Source organism: Psammomys obesus, unplaced genomic scaffold (genome assembly GCF_907164565.1).
Source record: "Psammomys obesus unplaced genomic scaffold, mPsaObe1.curated_primary_1811, whole genome shotgun sequence".
NCBI lineage: Eukaryota > Metazoa > Chordata > Mammalia > Rodentia > Muridae > Psammomys > Psammomys obesus.
The window spans coordinates 4,434,582-4,440,516 of NW_026596109.1; the positions used below are offsets into that span (position 1 = coordinate 4,434,582).

The window sequence follows — 5,935 nt, forward strand, 5'->3', positions numbered from 1 at the left end:
CGGGGCCTGGGCGCCACGCCCCCATCCGGTCTCGCACACGCGCAGGCTTTCCAACCAGCTTCCTCTAACCAGCTTCCTCTAACCAGCTTTTCACACTTGAACTCAGACTGGGCGTAATGGCACACTTCTCTAATCCCAGTACTCCGGGAAGCAGAAGCAGGAGGATCTTTGTGAGCTGTCAAAAAAAAAAAAAAAGAAAGAAAAAGACGTGAACTCATGCAGGGAATAAGATCCTAAGTCGCCTGCTGAAGTGGCCTAAGCCCTTGGAGGCATTATCTCTGACCTACATGTTTACCTCCGCCCAGTCCTAGCCACGCCAGAGGAGGGCTCAGGAGAGACTTGCTTAGCAACAACGTCAGTCACTTTGCCCGTGGCTGCGATAAAATATGTGACAAAAGCAAGTTAAGGAAGGAAAGGTTTATTACACCGTATGGCTGGAGTGGATACAAACCATCAGGATGAGGAGGTCGTAATGACAAACTTGAGGTGGAAGGAAGAAAAGCGGATGAACGCTTGTGCTAGCTTTCTCCTGAGTATTACGTCCAGAACCCCAGCGGATGGAATGGATTTTATCTCCATTGTATTAATCTAGATAATCCTCAAGGACTCAGCCAACAAGATAACCTAGTCTACATAACCCACCACAGGCCTGCCCGAAGTTTGTCTTCTAGGTGATCCTAATCTAGATAATCCCCAGGGCATGACCCAGGGATAACCTAATCTATATAATCGCCCACAGGCTTGGCTGGTCTCCTAGGTGATTTCCAAATCTGCCAAATTGCCATTACCCAACCATCTTAAGGACTTAAACGGAAAACAAACCTCAGGCTTCGAAAGGCTTCTTCAGGCCTCGCCTCTGTTCTGTGGTAGAGTTCTCTGTAAAGGAACAGGGGATACAAAGTATGGAAGAGAGTAATAAAAATTAACTTCCATTGATACCTAATTTGTATCCAGTTCTTTTGATTTTTCACTAGTCATCATTTACAGTAGGTTTAGTCTTATTTTATACACACACACACACACACACACACACACACGTCTTATTCTATATAAAAAAAAAAAAAGAGTATGGTTCAAGTATCCTCACTCTGGCTTCTTAAACTGGTGGGGTATTCATCAGAAAAGACTGTTCAGACTTAGGTTTAAACAAAAAGAAAATGTCTCTATTAGCTGGCCAGTGACCATTCTGAATGTTCGGGATCCCAGTGTAGCCCTGAGCTTTTCTCAGGGCGAGCTTTTAAACACACACACACACACACACACACAATGTCCTGAGTTGACGTACTTCAGTTAACATAAACAGTAAGGCAGAAGCAGAACTAAAGAAGCAAAATAAAACAAGCTTAGTGGACTCAGAGACTTTCCCATAACTATGGACTTTGATGGATTTACTCTTTATCTTCCTTTTTGGCAGGTGGTTCTGTTTACTTGCTGAGTTTTACAGCCTAAATGGCACTTCTGTCACGGAGTCATTGTGCTAAGGTCTGAGGGCCTACTAATGTCTGGTGTCCTGTTACGAAACTGTTGGTCTTCTCGTAATTTAGTGTGGGATGCTCACAAAACTGTCATTAAGTCAAAGGTTTCTAAAATGTGCAACAACCATAAGTTAATTTCAAAATTAAAAATAAGGAATCCGAAGTATTTCTAGCCATGCCTGCCCATTGTGTCCAAATATGTGATTACAGCCTTGGTTCTGAACACACAAGTGCACTCTGACCTGTGTGTGCTATCACATACACAACACCAGCAAACAATGCCTGAACCACCTTGGCTCGCATCTTATGAATTGTGCTATTAATATTTACTCACACACACACACATATATATATAGCTTGCTATTCTTGTGGAAACGTTTGTCATGACAAAGACTTTGGCTATTTCTCTACTTGTTCCACACCATGAACCAAACTGGTACATGTCTGGATTGGATTTTGTTAAATTGACTTTTTTTTTTTTTTTTTTAAACTGGCTGATTAGAGGCTGACAAGGTGGTAAGACTGTCAGCAGGCTTAACACTCTGATCTAAATTCCCAGAACCCACATCGTGGGAAGAAAGATCTGACCGCCAAAAGTTGTCTTTTGACCTCCACATGTGAGACCTCGTGCATGAGTTCTCCCCCAATACAACAAAATAAGTAGATGTTAAAATTAAATTAAAAATAAAAGTGCTGGTTTAGTTAGTCAAGGTTCACACATACATACACAAGTTTATGGTGTTTTGGCTTTCAGTTGGGACGGAATGCCCAGCAGTTTCTGAAATGACCTAAACATACTTCAGTGATTTTGTGATATTTGCACAAACTGACATTCTCAGTATCTCACAATGGCAATACAAATATCAGTCAGCTCTGAAAGACATCAAAGTTGGTCTGAGTTTGCAGTATCAAATATTCAGCCAAGATGAAATTCTTTATGTAAAAACAAGCACACACGTCTGTTCTGGCTAGTATTTGAGCTTGATACGAGCTACTGTACTCTAGGAAGAAGGAAGTTCAGTTGAGAAAATGTTCCCACCAGGTTAGCCTGTAGTCAAGTCTGTGGAGCATTTTCTTGGTTAATGATTGTTGCAAAACGGCCAGCCCTCTGTAGGTAGTACCACCCTTCTGTGGGTGGTCCTGGGTGGGAAAATAAAGCAGGCTGAGCACTCTGTGAAAAGCTAGCCAGTAAATAGTGTTCCTCAATGCTCTCTGCTTTATTTTCTGCCTCTAGGGTCCTGCCTCGACTTTACTCAATAATGGACTCTAATCTGTAAGCTAAAGTAACCCTTTCCGCGCTCAAGTTGTTTTTGTTCAATTTTCTATCACAGCAAGGAAAACATAAACCTAATTAGTGTGAAACCTCACTTTTGCATTAATAAATGATCAAATTAGATGTATATCAAATTATTCACTTAAATTATTTTAAGTGAAAATTTTAATGATCTATTATCAGTAAATGTTTGATTTGTATGTCTGTATATCTAAGGTTGCATGAAAATTTCACAGGCAAAAAGAGTTTATACATGGAAAAGAAGTTTAAGAAGCCTTGCGTAAACCAAGATGGGCTGGAGAGATGGCTCAGCAGTTAAGAGCATACTGGATGTTGTTCTGGAAGCCCTGGGTTCAATCCCCAGCACCCAAATGCCAGCTCACAACTGTACCTACAGCTCCAGGAGAGCCAACACTCTCACACAGGTACACATGCAGAAAGACACCAAATCACATAAAAGAAATAAATCATTTGAAAACAAAAGACAAACAAACAAAAGAGATTACCCAGAGTCAAGAGTCACACTCATAGTGATCTACAGGCAAATCTTGGTCATTTTCCTTCCTATCTGTCCCGGAAGCTCACTTCTCTGCATCCCCACTACCCAGTGCAAGCCACCACCCTTGTTCACTTGAAAAAACCACAAACAGCTCTTAAGTTGTCAGTATGATGTCATCTAGCCCCTCATTTAATTCTCCAACAGTGCGCTTTTAAACTTTCAAACCCTTTCGCTCTGTGCCGAAGCCACTCCAGTCACCTCCTCCTAAAACCCTCCCAGGCCGCGTGTGCTCAGAATTCTTCTGTACCTTGGCATTACTGCTGACAAGGACTGCACTTGTCTAACCCTGCTAGATCGCTCTCGAGGTCTTAGAGATGCTGAGAGAGACATGCTGGGGAGGAGAAAAGCCAATCTAAAGTTATTGGATTTTTGGTTCGACGTGTGCTTCCCTAGATGATTTGTGGCTTGCTCATAAAGGTGAGCAGCAGACTAAGCGACTTCTCAGGTGTCTTCTGGAAGAAGAAGAGCTGTCAAAAACCTGGGTGGATCAAACAGGAAGGCGTTAGGCTTAGGTGGCTGTACTTTGGGTTCAAGCCTTATCTTGATGCTGGTGTTCAAGTCTTATCTTGCCCACCTAGCTGTGAACACCTCAAGGCTGCTTGCAGCATTTTCTTCACCTATTAAATAAGGATAATCCTTCTTTGTAGGGGTTTTGCTAAGGAATTAAGAAACTATGTGCCTGGTATATGGCACGAGTGTAGGAAATTGTAGTGCCTTTTGTCTTCGTCTGTGCCATAAGGAGCAGGTGGAAGTGACATGAATTCAGACATACCCATAAAAATGAGCTTGGTCTTCTACTTACCTGGCAGGGTAGACACCATAATCACAAAGATGGTTTTCTCAAGGTGAGGTTTATTGTAATCTGCATGTATTGACGCCTTCAAGATCCCCAAATTCAGGAAAACTTGACAACATCATTTGTTATAGTTGGGGACTGTGTTTGCTCTCTCTCCTCTGAACAGAAGAAAAAAAATAATAATGAACTTGGTCTTTGTTCTGCTCAGTCTTTTTGTTTTGTTTTGCTTTGAGACAGGGTTTTACTACGGAACCCTGGCTGGCCCTGAACTCACTTTATAGACCAGGCTGGCCTTGAACTCACAGAGCTCTCCTTTTCTCTGCCTCCTGAGTGCCAGAATTAAAGGTCTGAGCACTGAACTCAGCCTCCTATTTTTATGTCTTATTTTCATCTTGTTTTTCATTGTGACCCACTGAGCTTAATTAGTGTTGCTTGTATGAACCTGGGTAGGGAGTTATTTACTGGACCATGGGCGCCTTACCAGCGGCTACAGCACTGAAGAAAAAGACTCACTCTCCTCAACAAACCTGCTAAGAATAATCTAGCTGCTCATGAGGTAGAATCAAAAGAGGGCTTCCCTAAAATTATATTCATTCTGCCATCCCAGACAGGATTTAAAGAAAAACAGACTTTCTGACCTCTGAGTGCTCTTGGGGGGGGGGGGGGGGGAGGGTTTCCAAAGAAAAAGTCTACTTTAGTTCTTTCTCTCTTTGCTGTGACAAAATCCCTAACAAAGGCTATTTAGGGAAGAATGCATTTGTGTCGGCTCACAGTTTGAGGGTACTGGCTCATCATGTCAGAAAGTCAAGGTGGCCAAGGTGAGGTGGCGGGTCGTGTTGTATACACAGGCAGGAAGCAGAAAGCCAGGAATGCTGGTGCTGGTTCACTTTCTCCTTCTTGCAGAGCACGGCCCTGAAACTGTGCAGCTCACATTTAAGGTCTTCTGACCAGTTTAACCAGTGATTCTCAACGCGGGGGTCGTGACCTCTTCGGGGTTGAAGTACCCTCAGGGGTCACCTAAGACCATCAGGAAACACAGATGTTTACAATACAACTTATAAAAATTAGCTAAGTTACATTTCTGAAGTAGCAACAAAAGTAATTTTATGGTTGGGGAACACAAGCTAAAGTTACCGGAAAGGACCGAATCAAATGCTGATTTGTTTCAACCACCAACTAACCTCAGACGGTCACTAGTTGCCTCTTCTCAACGTGCTTACCAACCCATTGCATCAGCCTCACCTGCGATACGGAAAGGATTAGACTGAGAATTTTCCACTTCTTAGGACCATGCAAACAGTAGACCACCTAAATGTTTAATAGCAGACTAACAGTCAGAGTCAAGGGGCTGCCGGGATGCCCCCCCCCCATCAGGAAAATGCTTTCTGGGAAAGCATGAGGACCTGAGTTCAGACCTTCATGACTTATTAGTAACCCCAGCTTTGGTATGTGTGTGTATGTCGGAGACAGATCCCCTGAGCTCTCTGCCCACCCAATATTGTCAACTGGAGAGCTTTGTATTCAGTGAAGAGACCCTTTCTCAAAACAACAATGTGAAGAGTAAAGAGAAAGACACCCGACATCAATCCACGACTTCCACATACATGTGCATACATACATACACACACACACACACACACATATACACATACATTAAAACTTAAAGAGTCAGGCATGATGGCACATGTCTTTAATCCCAATATTTGGGAGGCAAAGGCAAGCAGTTCTGTAAGTTTCCAAGGCAGCCAGGGCTGTGTGTGTGTGTGTGTGTGTCTATTTATATATATATATATATATATATATATATATATATATATATATATATATATATA

General features: G+C 42.5%; 1 non-coding gene across 1 annotated transcript; it reads left to right on the forward strand.

Annotated features, from left to right (window-relative positions):
* The first annotated feature begins 4,101 nt into the window (after positions 1–4,101).
* Positions 4,102–4,262, forward strand: LOC129692620 (U1 spliceosomal RNA). Its single transcript, XR_008722727.1, has one exon. It is a non-coding gene; the product is annotated as a U1 spliceosomal RNA (small nuclear RNA).
* The last annotated feature ends 1,673 nt before the right edge of the window (positions 4,263–5,935 follow it).